At 28.1% G+C, this 14,015-nt stretch overlaps 1 protein-coding gene across 5 annotated transcripts in view; it reads left to right on the top strand.

The window, feature by feature from the left end:
• Nucleotides 1-3,295: 3,295 nt before the first annotated feature.
• Nucleotides 3,296-14,015, top strand: part of Shaw (Shaker cognate w) — a 33,957-nt gene continuing 23,237 nt past the window's right edge. For 2 of the 5 annotated variants that reach the window (XM_065501615.1, XM_065501613.1), the window contains exon 1: nt 3,491-3,620. The gene's annotated coding sequence lies outside the window, so the exon portion shown is untranslated. Of the gene's footprint in view, nt 3,621-14,015 lie in introns of all 5 variants that reach the window. The other 3 variants (XM_065501611.1, XM_065501610.1, XM_065501614.1) reach the window with 2 other exon arrangements.

The raw sequence follows: 14,015 nt of genomic DNA, 5'->3' as shown, positions 1-14,015 counted from the left end.
AATTGGAGTAAAAATTTATAATGCAAACTACTGGCAGTCTTTTCACAACTTCCTTCAATAACAATACCGGATAAAAAAACAAAAAAAAAAATCCCCAAGAAGTTTATTAAATTGCGAGCCATTTGAAGTTGTGATAAAAGAAGCCAATCATTTGTGAAATCAGGCTCGATCAACACAGAAATATATATTAAGGAGTGTCTGTAAAAACGGTTTTAACCTTTCTTAAACAGAGTGCCTTCATATATCTGGCCCAATTTGGCATCATTTCACTATGGAAAAAAGGGCCTTGAGTGGTATTAAAACACCTACCACGGGATGAAAATCCACCCAACTGTCCAGAACTGTGGAAAGGTACTGGGCTCTTGTTAAAAAAGAATTAAAGGACACAGGAAAGGTATCTCAGGACATGTCCCGAATTTAAGCGTAAGTGGACCACCATCTCGTCCAAAAAGCTAACGGAAGCAACTAAAAATCGTTAATAGAAGGATTTCCGGAAAAAGTGGAAAAATTTATAAATACCAATTAATATGACAATATTTTAATGTTTAATAGATTTGTACAATATTTAAATAAATTTTCATATTTTTGAGAATTTTTATATTGAACGGTTTATGTTTTATTTAAATTAATACAAGTATTTTTTTCTATAGCTAGTGTAATGCTTCCAATTGGCAATTTTCAAACTGCTCGCTTGACTTGTATGTGCTCTTCGTAGTGCAGAGAAAAGTCAATTGGTTACTTCATACATCCCTTGTAATCTAGCATGGAGACAATTGCCATTTAAGTGTCTCTAAGTAATCTAGAGTGTAGGCACTTTAAATGTTTATTTTATACTGTATTTTTTTATAAGTAAATCGTATGAGTTGAATTAACCTAGTGTGAATTCAATAGTCACTTTAGTGTCTCTAAGTATCCTAGACTGTAGTCACTTTTAACGTTTATTTTGTACGATACTTTAGAAAGTACATAGTTATTTTACTTACCATAAGTAAACTATTGGCGAGTTGAGGAAGGAATTTTTGAGATGTCTTTTTAACAGACTATTTGAGGTCAATTGGCTTCTTCTTAAATGTTAAAATAACCAGTTATGTAGCTAATTAGGTAACCAGTTAGGTACCTAGTAATCTGTATGTGAATCTAATGCGTTGGAAAAATGGTCTATTGGCCCCTTGTTTAGGACATGTAAGACATGTACCATTTAAAATTGTATTTCAGAAAATTCCAATTTAATTTCAGAGATTTACAATTATATTTCAGAATTTTCTGATTGAATTTCATAAATTTCCAATTATATTTCAGAATTTTCTAATTAAATTTCAGAATATTCCAATTATATTTCAGAATTTTTCATTTATATGTATTTCAGAAATTTCTACACCATTTCCAATTGTATTTCAGAACTTAATAATTGTATTTCAGAAAATTCCAATTGAATTTCAGAAATTTCCAATTATATTTCAGAATTTTCTAATTATATTTCAGAATATTCCAATTATATTTCAGAAGTTTCCATTTATATTTCAGAACTTTCTAATTGAATTTCAGTATTTTCGAATTATATTTCAGAATTTTCCAATTGTATTTCAGAACTTTATATTTGTATTTCAGAAATTTCCATTGGTATTGCTATTAGAATTTTCTAAAATACAAATGGAAAATTCTGAAATACAATTGGAAAATTCTGAAATACAATTGGAAATTTCTGAAATACAATTAGAAATTTCTGAAATATAAATGGAAAATTCTGAAATATAATTGTAAAATTCTGAAATATAAATGGAAAATTCTGAAATATAATTGGAAATTTCTGAAATTCAATTGCAATTTTCTGAAATACAATTGGAAATGGTGTAGTTGTATTTCAAAAACTTTCATTTGTATTTCAGAATTTTCCAAATGTATTTAAGAAATTTCCATTTGTATTTCAGAAAATTGTAATAGTAATACAAATTTCAATTTCTGAAATACAAATAAAAAATTTCTGAAATACAAAGACGGTTTTCGAGTTATTCGACAAACCGGTTTTTTTGTCTCGAATTATTCGACAAAATCGAATATTTTTTAAAATTTATTTTAAGATTTTATGCGATTATTTTTAATAATTTTAATACAGCAAGTAAGAGAGCTATATTCGGCTGTGCCGAATCTTATATACCCTTCACCAAATTATACTTAAAAATAGTTTTTTATTTTTTTAAAAAAAGTATTTTCCAATTTTTTTTTAAATTTTTTATTTTTAAAAAATCTTTTTTGGGGAAAATTAATTTCGGACAAAAAAATTCAAAAAAATATTTTTCCGATTTTGACCCCTTGTAGGATCGATCCAACTTACTACGGCCTTATACATATGTATATGTCGTTGCACAGGTCTTTGAAATATCTATCATTAGATATCTATTGTCTATATTAATGATTTAGTAATCCAGATATGGGTCAAAAATAGGTCAAAAATCGAGGTTGTCCTGGTTTTTTCCTTATATCTCAGCCATTTGTGGACCGATTTTCTCGATTTTAAATAGCAATCGAGCCGGAAGAATTCCCGATATATTGGTGTATGAATCACGTATGTATGTAAGTTATTTGGGGGCCACGGAAAGTTGATTTAAACATAGTGGCGGCCAGACGGACATGGTAATATCGACTTCGCTATCTATAACGATCCAGAATATATATACTTTGTGCGGTCGCAAATGAAAAATGTAGAAATTACAAGCCAATTGATAAAAAAGGCTAAAAACCGGTTATTCGAAACCGTTTTTGATAGAAAAAACAGAAAACCAGTTTTTAAAAATTATGCTTTTTCGAATTATTCGAAAACCGGTTTTTAGAATATGTCGAATGACAACTCTAGTTGTGATCCTAAGTGATAGATAAAATCACTAGTTCGGGACAGTTACCAAGAACTGCAGGGAATATACAATACAACATACAAAATAGGATTTTGGGGGAGTGGGAAGTTGTGGTGGGAGTGTGGATTTTGTTAAGGAAAAGGTTTTTTAATTTTGTTGTAACTTTTGTAGTTGTTGCTGTTGTATTTTGGGGCCGGTGGACTGTTTGAGTGTTGGAACGAACGAACGAACCAACTGCTTGCTACCAACAATTGTGAGCATGCATGAATTTTTATGTAGAGTTTTTGAGTGGTGCGCTTGTACAATAAAATTGTTATTATTCCAAACAATACAAACAAAATACAACACTCACACATACACATAAACACACTTCTACTCTCACACATACAAATAATGAAAAACAGAAGAAGCAGAGTGTGGCAGACAGACATACACAGAACAGCAGAAAAAGAGCGATACGTCCCCGTCAGTCAGTTTTAGTAAAGTAGCTGCTGATTGAGTAAAAAGTTGTTGGGAACCAAAAAGGAAAACTTATTAACGCATTTTACTTTTTAATTTAGACACATAATAAAACAATTTTAATAGCAACAAAAACAAATTTTCATTAAAAACGTTGTTTAAAACCCTTAAAATTAAATTCTATAAAAAATTAAACAACTAAAGAAAATATACAAAAATTATAAATAAATAAATAAACGAAATAAAAATATCATCATAAAATACTAGAAATTAAAGTTCTTTTTTTTATTTTTAAACAACAAATTACAAAAGGTAGATACCTAGAAACATTCCTTAGTGGTGAGAAATTAAAGTTATAAAATTTTCAAAACAAATTTTTAAGCCATATGATTTAATTAATTCCTTATTATTTATTGCTTTTACTAATTTGTTACAAAAAGAAAAGTTCAAAGAAAATCTGAAAATTTCATTTTATATGTTAAGTGAGTTTTAACCAAAAAAAAAAAAGAAATAAAAAAACGTCAAGAAACCAAGTGCCAACCAAACGAGAAAAATCGATGAAGTTTTAGAAGAAGCTAAAATTTTTCTACTTGTTTCCTTTTTTTTGTATTTTGAAGTGAAAATTCACCCAGAAAAACGGAAATAATTAAAAGTTATATACACATAAATGTTTAAATAAAACATACAATTAAAAGCCAGTTAATTAAGAAAAAAGTAAAGTAAGGAAATCATTCAAATAAATGTTAAAAAGAAAATCAAAGCCCCAACTCATCATGTTTAAATCAATTCAAAGTTAAGTTAATTTATTACAAAATATAAAAAACAAATTTACCAAAGATCCATAAAATCATATAGATTTATTTAGAAGATGTGTTAATTCATTTAGTCGTTGAAATCAAAATAAAAAAAAATAAATAATGAAAAATAAACAAAAAATAATACAGTGTTTCTTTGTAAATTCTTCTATATCTTGGAGATACGAGTATGACCAACAAAAAATAATTGAGGTTGTATACATTTTCAAAACACACATACACACAGTGAAACAAACAAACGAACAGACAGATTTCGAAAACTGAAAAGTACTTGTACTGGAACAAGTCAAAGGCTGGCGGCGGCGGTTGGTGGTGGTACATAATATGGTGACGGTGACGGTACACTCTGTAATTTTGTTATTTTATATGAAAATTGTGTAAAAGATCTCTTACTTACCTGTTTAAAATCCTCGGCATTCTTGAAAGACACAAGTTCGAATGTGGCTCGGTTACAGAATGTTTAAAGAACGATTTCTAAAACAATTTCTTGCAACGAAGAAGACTCCAAAAACTTAATATGTATAACAACTGATTAGATCATTACAAATACAAGCTTTCTGAATATTGTTTTTGGAAAAGTAAAATTCATAAATATGGAGAACTACAGTAGGCCAAATTTAACTATTTCGTAGCACAGCAAAACTTTTTGGAGAGACAATCTACAGGCCTATCGCACATTGCGTTCATTATAGTCGCAGCTCCGTAATAATTTGATTCCGAAAAGAGTTTATAATTCTGAATTTCCAATTTAATTGGACAATATTTTATATATTAAATAGAATTGTTAATTATTCGAGTTTGATTTTGATCGAATAAAAGTTTACCATGTTTTCATGATTCGATTAATTTATTTAATTTCCTCGATTATTCGAACGAATAATCCTACTCCATTTCCATTTATTTTTTTTGGAAAATTCCAATTGACTTTCAGAAATTTCCAATTATATTTCAGAATTTTCTAATTGAATTTCAGAATATTCCACTTATATTTCAGAATTTTCCATTTATATTTCAGAAAATTCTAATAGCAATACCAATGGAAATTTCTGAAATACAAATAGAAAATTCTGAAATACAATTGGAAAATTCTGAAATAGAATTAGAATCTTTTTAAGTATAAATTAAAAATTCTGAAATGCAAATGGAAATTTCTGAAATACAATTCGAAAATTCTGAAATACAATTCTAAAATTCTGAAATTCAATTAGAAAGTTCTGAAATATAAATGGAAACTTCTGAAATATAATTAGAAAATTCTGAAATATAATTAGAAATTTCTGATATATCGAGCTATAACCGCCAAAAAATTTAAAAAATTTAAAAAATTGAAATTGGAAAATCTGAAATATACCCAGTAAGCACCAAAGCCTCAAAATTTCAAGCACTTGAACATTTTGTTGGAATTTGACTTGAATGGAAATGTAATTATACTTTAAACATGAAAAATATTTGAAAATTTATTTATTTTTCAAATTCAAGCCAAAAAACATATGGCTTGAATTTTTGTTTCCTTTTTACTGGAGAATGCTATTGAAATAAAGTGTAATACAACTGTAATTCAATTGCTTGACTATAATTCAAGGCTTGAATTACACTTGCTTTCATCTTGAATTCCAGTAAAAAAGTTTGTTGGGTAAATGGAAAATTCTGAAATATAAGTGGAATATTCTAAAATTCAATTAGAAAATTCTGAAATATAATTGGAAGTTTCTGAAATTCAATTGGAATTTTCGGAAATATAATTAGAAATTTCTGAAATACAATTGGAATAGTGTATAATATATTTAAAACCAGAAAAGTTTTAATAATTTGTTTGCTAACAATTTATTCCTTTTTTTCTCTTTATGGCCCAAGTTATGAAAAAATATAGGCTATTGATGTTTCCAAGTAAGGATCTATCGATGTGTCAAAGAACTAAAGCTGAATTCATTTGAATTGGAAACGAATTGCAATTAATTTTTACAAAATTCATTTGAATTGACTCAAATTTCATTCAATTAATTTTTTTGTGTGAATGATTCGCGAATTAATTCAAAAATGAATGATTCACTTACAGCTCTGTTTAGAAGTATGGGAAATCTGACATTATCTCTCATGTCATGTAATACGGGTCTCGGAATGATTCTTAAAAATGAAATGATTACATACCGAATATTTATTTCAATATTTTGTAGTATTTTACCAATTGGACAAGAGAAGGTTTAAACACTGTTTGGACACATGAGTACAGGATAAGTGTTAAAATTAAAATTTTGCTAGTTAGACTTTGACTTTTTTACGTTCTTGTCCAATAGTATTACAATCGATTTGATGTGTTTAATGGGTAACTGGATTATTTAGGTAGCGGTATTTGCTCTTATTTTGATGACCCCTTAAATACGCATGTTTGATTTCATATTAGAAATATTTTGAAATCAGACTTATTCCCAAATGACACACGTTTAAATTTATAAAAAAAATATTTTAAGAAACCCAACATACGAACGGATATTTTGTTCTAAAATGTTTTAGTTGGACCGATTTATCCCATTTTCTGATCAACATAGAAAACTTTTAATTTATTTAAAACATTTTTTTTCCAATTTTTTTTTTAATTTTTTCCAAATTTTTTTTTTAAATTTTTTTATTGAAAAATATAAATATAAAAATATAAAAAAAATTTTTTGTTGAAAAAAAATTCGGGTTAAAAATATTTTTCCCGATTTTGACCCATTGTAGGTCCAACTTACTATAGCATTATATACGTCGTTGCAATGGACTTTGAAATATCTGTCATTGGATATCCATATTGTCTATATTAATGACTTAGTAATCCAGATATACAGTCAGAGACTAAAGTTTAAATAAAAATTTTTAAACTTTTGTCGAGTGAATTTTATCGTATTTTTAAGAATTACCGTTATGTTTGTAAAGCCTATATTTTTTGTTATATATGAAACTAAATAAAACTGTATACTTTAAGTTTTCCTTAAACGTTTACTTTTCTTTAAACAATCAATATTTGAGATTGTATTTAAACTTTAGTCTCTGACTGTATATCAAAAATAATTCAAAAATAGAGGATATCCCAGCTATTTGTGGGCCGATTTTAAATAGCAACCGAGCCGGAAGAATTCTCTATATATTTATGTATGAATCATGTACATATTTAAGTTATTTGGTGGCAACGGACAGTTGATTTCAACATACAGATGGACATACGGACTTGGGTATTTCGATTCCGTTATCTATAACGATCCAGAACATATAAGGGGGATTTCACGTCAAGTGAACCAACTTTTAAAATCGATGTCTTCCGATGACTTACAAAATATTTATTTTGATAGATATTCCACTCGCATCCCACTACGAGACCAAAAAGCTCTTAAAGGAATAGACCTAAGCTTTCTTTTGAACAAAAAAAAAAAAAATATAAAAAGCGCCCCTTTTGAAAAAAAGTTCGATTTTGCGGAAAAAAATCAAAAATTGTATATCTTGAGTTACAAAACATTTATTTTGCTGTATATCCCACTCGCATCCCACTAAGCGACCAAATAGATCTTAAAGGAATAGACCCAAGCTTTCTTTTGGGCAAAAAAAAAGTTTAAAAAAGGGCGCATTTTGAAAAAAAGTTCGATTTTGAAAAAAAAAAAAAAAAAAAGTGAAAAATTGCATGTTTTGAGTTACAAAACATTTATTTTGAAAGATATCCCACTCGCATCCCACTAAGACACCAAATAGGTCTGAAAGGAATAGACTTAAGCTTTCTTTTGAGCAAAAAAAAAAAAAATTAAAAAAGGGACCATTTTGAAAAAAAGTCAAAGTTTTTGATTTTGCAAAAAAAGTCAAAAATTGCATATTTTGAGTTATAAAACATTTTTTTTGATAGATATCAAACTCGCATCCCACTAAGCGACCAAATAGGTCTTCAAGGAAAATATCTAAGCTTTATTTTATGAAAAAAAGAGGGCCCATTTTGAAAAAAAAGTTAAAAAAGTTTTTGATTTCGGAAAAAAAATATAAAACATTTTTTATTATCTAAATAAAAACTATTTGGAACACATTTTGCTAAGAACAATAGGTAATAAGTTACATGGATGAGAAAAATCACATGTTTGGCCAAAACTCTCTAACTCAGAGAGTTCTGGACCGATCTTGTTGAAAAATTGTGTCTGAATTACTATCCAATAGGTCTAACCTTGGTGTAAATTTCATCCCGAACACTTGACGTGAAATCCCCCATATACTTGTGGGGTCGCAAATGAAAAATGTAGAAATTACAAACGGAATGACAAACATATATATACCCTTGCCACTCATGGTGAAGGGTATAAAAATAAATTTGGTATTGAATATATGTAGGAAAACCTGATAAAAAAATAAATGAGTAAACAAATTTGTGTGAGTGTATAAAGGATACGGCACTGTCGAATATGATGCTCGTAATTGTTTTCTTTATAAACGCTTAGGTATTCGAAATTGACCGACAAATTTGGGTGAAACTCGATTTTTGGCCTAAACCAAAAGTAATATTGGTTTCACATGGGTAAGCTGCATTAATAGTCCCGATTTGATACTTCCTTTTGTCGTAATTCACTAGAAGTATTTACAAACTTTTCGAATGTAGTATTTAGTATTTCTTTTAACTTAACACTTAAGTAGTAAACCTCGTACTTTGACAAGTACAAACATGAAATAAAATTTGTTCTCCTGGAAATTTGGATAAAATCATTTTAATTTAAATAAATAATAACAATATGCAATACATAATAAATATAAATAGAATTAATTCCTTGGAAACTCTGTCCATTCAACAGACACTTGGCAAAAATACAACAATATCTAATAAAAATAACAACAATAACCATCATAGTGATTTGCTATTCTTGGTTCATTCGTGTTTGTAGATATATTTTTTTTTGTATACATATCTATATTGTTTTTGTTGTTGTTTGTATTTGTTAAATGTTTTTGCAATTGTTTATATTGTTTTATTTATTTTGTTGTGGTTCAAAACAATGATTCCACCTTATTTTTGCCCCAAACAATAATCGTGTTCGTCTTCGAACCAATACTAGCAAAACTGTTGCTATTTTCTAGGCGTTTGGAATTTGTGAGTGTGTGTGTGAGTGTGGTTGGTTGGATGTGTGTCTGTGCGCGATTCTTAAAAACAGAAGTGTGTAAATAAATTTTAATTATTTTTCTATTGAAAGAAATCATAACAAAACAAACTAAAACAAAAGCAAATTCAAAATCATTATTAAACATCATCGAAATCATATTAAAAATCGAATCTAACTGAAAAAATTCTATTCATTATGGATGATATAAATAATTAAATTGAATTGTGAGTGTTTATACCAACCATTCCATGTTCGATTTAGTGTTTGAATGTGTGTTTTAATATTTGAAATTTTCATTTCATTTCAGTTTTCAGGATGAGTCAATGTATTATTTTTCAATGTTTGTTGTTGTTTATTTAAATACAAAAACAACAAATCAATGTTAACAACAATTTGAAAACCCCCTCTTAAAGTTTTTTTTCTTGTTTTTTTTAAATACATACATAATAATTCCAATTAATTTTAAATGAGTGGTTAAAAAAAATGTATGTATGCATACCACCACAAAATTTGTTTAAATATTCTTAAATTATAGAGTACATACATATGTATAAATAATATAATTTTGTCGTTTGACATTAATTTATAGGAATTTTGTTTAAGTAGTTTATTAATACAAAGTGAAATGTATTATGTACTATTTGTAGCAAACTACTTATGTCTTTAATTAAGTGGCCACACTACGAAAGGAAGTACATAAATAATGTATACTATAGTCATACTAAATAATCAGCTTTGTTCAAAATGTGGTGAGAAGGAGGACTATACGCCACATTTTTGTTTGAGGCGTTCTAAAATTAAAACCACAATACCTATATTAATTCTTGTTTCGGATACTTAGATATGTTGGCCTTAGTTTTGATCATTTCAATCTTGCCTATCTCATCTTAATATACATATTTTTAACATTTCTAGACTGACCAAAAACGGCGAAACCACCCCACTTATGGGGTAAATACGCTATAGGTATGGCGTAACATAAGACAAAAAAATCTAAAAATATAATGGTATTTTACTGTTTTATATCTTAATTCACAAAACAAAGTATTATAAACAAGATATTTATTGTTTATTTCACATAACTTAGCAAAAAAAATTTAAACAAATTGTGACTGATTTTTTCTATATTTTATCAAAATTTTGCTCTAAATCACAGGGATTCCTTTTATCTGTCGCATGTGCCCCAGATGGAGTTTTGAGGTTTAATACAAATTTTTTTCATACTTCAAATTAAATGCACCAAGGTTAGACCTATTGGATAGTAATTCAGACACAATTTTTCAACAAGATCGGTCAAGAATTTTTGGAGTTAGAGGGCGTCAAAATTTGATATTTTGGCCAAACATGTGATTTTTACACGGTATTTGGGACTAATTTCTTCATGGGTCTGGGTAATAGATTACAAACTTTTATAACCAAACTAAATATTAAAGGGCTTATTCATAATCAATAAACCTTTTATAAATTTAAAAATTGATTATTAATAAGGAGTTACAATATAAAAACTGAAACTAAATAAATTCTAGGCATAGAATTTGTGAAATTTTCTAGTGTTCTTAGCCCTATATCTCGCAAATCATTCAAAATTATAATTTTCAGCTCGAATTATCCGAATTATCCTGTTGCTTTTCAGTATAAATTTGCCGCACAAGCAGTCCCCACATGATCTCCATAGCATTTAAAATCTGGTGAACGTGCCGTCGCACAGTGGCGACCGTAGAACAAGTGACGTTGTAAAAATCAAAAATTCCAAGTGCCCCTAAAAATATTGAATAAATCTATTTTACAGTAAATTGTCCAACGATTTCAAATATGCTACTCTTAATACAATCAGAATTTTGGTTGACTGATTTTCAGTTTTCAAAAAAACAGACCATTTTTAGGTAATTTGTACTATCGATCTATTTATTAAGAAAAGAATTTGCTTTGTATTTGTCCAGGTAAAATTATACTTACCAACTATCTATTTTTTCAATATTTCTCAACTTTGATGGAAAATAAAAAAAAACTGGCATTTTCTATATTTGCCATATTTTCAAAATAAGTTCTTTGATTATTCCTTTACCTAAAGAAAAGAATTCTTGCTCCATTTTTTGCAAGAGGTAAAATTTTGAAAAAAGACATTATTCCAAAATTTTTATATAACCGTGAAAAACCAACCAAACAATTTTTTTTAATCTTTTCTGGAATAATTTTAAATCATAAAAGCCTTTAAAAAGAAACATAAAAAATCAAAAATTTTAAAAAAATATTTTATTTTACTTCCCATAAAATTGATTTTTCCACAAATTGCTACTTTGCTAACCCATAAGTAGGCACCTGAAAGGCTTAGAACCACTTTCAAGCACTCATTTCATAGGCCGATCAATTATCTAGCATATTCCTTTTACATTTTTTTATTATCTCATTTGGTTCAAAAGTTATGATTTTTGCAACGAAAAAAACTCAAATGGCGCCACTGTGCGTCGATAGTTGATCTGGAAACAGTCTTGTTGATACAAATTTGTTTTTTTTCCTCAATTTTTTCCAAAGGATATGGATTTGAAGAGAGCATTTGTCGAAAAATTTCCAGAATCTGCGGTCAGACATGAAACCGTAATATTCAATCATAAAAACACTCGACTCGACAGGTATGTTACAATACCAGTAAAAAACTATTTATAATGAAGTGGTTGGGAATTTTCGCCTCATCCGCCTTATAGCCCTGACCATGTCCCGTCTGATTACAATTTGTTTCGATCGATGCAGAACGCTCTCTCTGGGTTACGCTTCATTTTGGATCAAAATATCCGAAATTGGCATGATTCATTTTTGGCCTCAAACGATGAGCAGTTCTTTTGGGTCGCAATCCATATCCATTTGCTAGAAAGATGGGAAAAGGTTATAGCTAACAATGGCCAATACTTTGAATAAATTTATATTGTACAAATGTTTTAAACTAAAAGCTAAAAAATTTTTTTTAAAAAATCCCGTATTTTTATGTTATACACCCTATATTAGAATGTGGGGAACATGAATATTAAATATGTACGCCTATAGAATGGAATAGATTTTGCAAAAATAAGACTATCTGAAAAATAATTTGGTCTTTATGTTCCATTCAGAGGGTACTATATTTTAAAATAATAAAAAGTTCTTTCGAAATATTGTTGTCCAAAATATTGAGCGAAATAAAGGTATATCGTACGTGACATAAAACGGAACTAATTTTGAGGTACATGTAGAAACATGCGAAAATATTCGAATCGTCAGAGGTGTTATGTTTTCTTTTAATTTCATACACTAAACGAAATATTTAAATAAAAACAATCTTTGGATGATTTTATAATAAATAAAATTTAATATCGTACGTGACAGATTTTTCTCTTATAATAAAACAATATATAGCATAATGCTTTCAAATAACAGTGCTGTAATAGCAAACTGTAATCTATGGGCATTATTAAATAAAAGCTTTCAGTTGATTTGATCGTAAGTTGGCAACGCTGTATTCGAATTCGAATATTCAGTTAAAGAACATTGTAGAAAGTACACCACAGATGGCGTATGTATTAGTAAGATCTAGAATATTCGAGTGCAGATGTTATAAATAGTGGCAGAGGTTGCAGTCGTGAGTCAGTTTATCAGAGAAGCTATTTGAATAAACATCAACTGAGTGCCTTAAAGTGTGCTGTATTTTTCAAGTGAATTCGTATATGTACATTATAAAGTGTCTGTATCTCTGAGAATTTATAAACGTGTATAAAAAAAACATTGAGTGACTATTTATTTTTGTTGTTGTACATTTTAAATAAATAAAGAGTTGTTACAATTTTCAAACTACTAAACGGCTTTTATTTGCAATCAAAAGTATCCGGTTTATTTAAAGGAAATAAACCAGCGTTTTGAAAAGGTTAAAACGTAACAATATATTCTGTAAATATATGTATACAAAAACTAAAAAAATTAATAGAAAATATACATTCGGTTTCAATAAACAATTTGACAATAGCAAAAAAACAATCACAGTCTCAAATTCATTTCATACTACAAGGTAATTTGTAGCCTAGTTTTCGCCACAATTTTAGCCTAAAACATACCTAAAACATTAAAAAATTAAATATAATCAGTTTAAACTATTATTTTTGTCTTTAAAATGTTGTAATATGATCTAAATACTTTCGCATAGTAACATTTTATTAATTTCTTCTATTCAAATCATCTTGAAAAAAAGTTTGGGTTTTTGTTTTTTCAGTCGTGGTAGCGATTCTCGTAGAATTGCCCATATGTAGTTGTGTTAAAAATCCAATTATGACCTCTTTATTTGGTTTTCACTATTTAGTTTCAAATGTAAAATACAAATTTTAAATTACCTTTGGTTTCTAAATATTTTACGATTTGCATTTCTCAGTTTAGTGTGAGTGCGGTGGTTTAAAGTGTGGCTGAAATTAAAACGACTCGTTTCCTTCTTACATACATACTCTACTTAATTATCCTTATTTTGTGCTCATTTCTATATAGGAAGCGCATGCTCCTAAATAAATTTACAAAATACGCGCGTTTTATTAGAACAAATAGAAGGAAACATGCTTAGTAAAAGGAAGCACAGCAGCAACAGTGTGTTTAAAAAAAATACAACAAATTATCAAGTCACTCTAATATATATATAAATATATCTACATATAAAAAATACACGAAAAAAAGCTAAAAATAAAACCAAATAACCATAAAATCAAATACTAGTCCTTTTATGCAAACGTAGAAAAGCAGTATTTAGTAGTAGTAATAGTAGAGTGGAATAGTATTTAGTT

Source organism: Calliphora vicina, chromosome 2 (genome assembly GCF_958450345.1).
Source record: "Calliphora vicina chromosome 2, idCalVici1.1, whole genome shotgun sequence".
NCBI classification, from domain to species: Eukaryota; Metazoa; Arthropoda; class Insecta; order Diptera; family Calliphoridae; genus Calliphora; species Calliphora vicina.
This window is presented reverse-complemented; position numbering and strand designations above follow the sequence as displayed.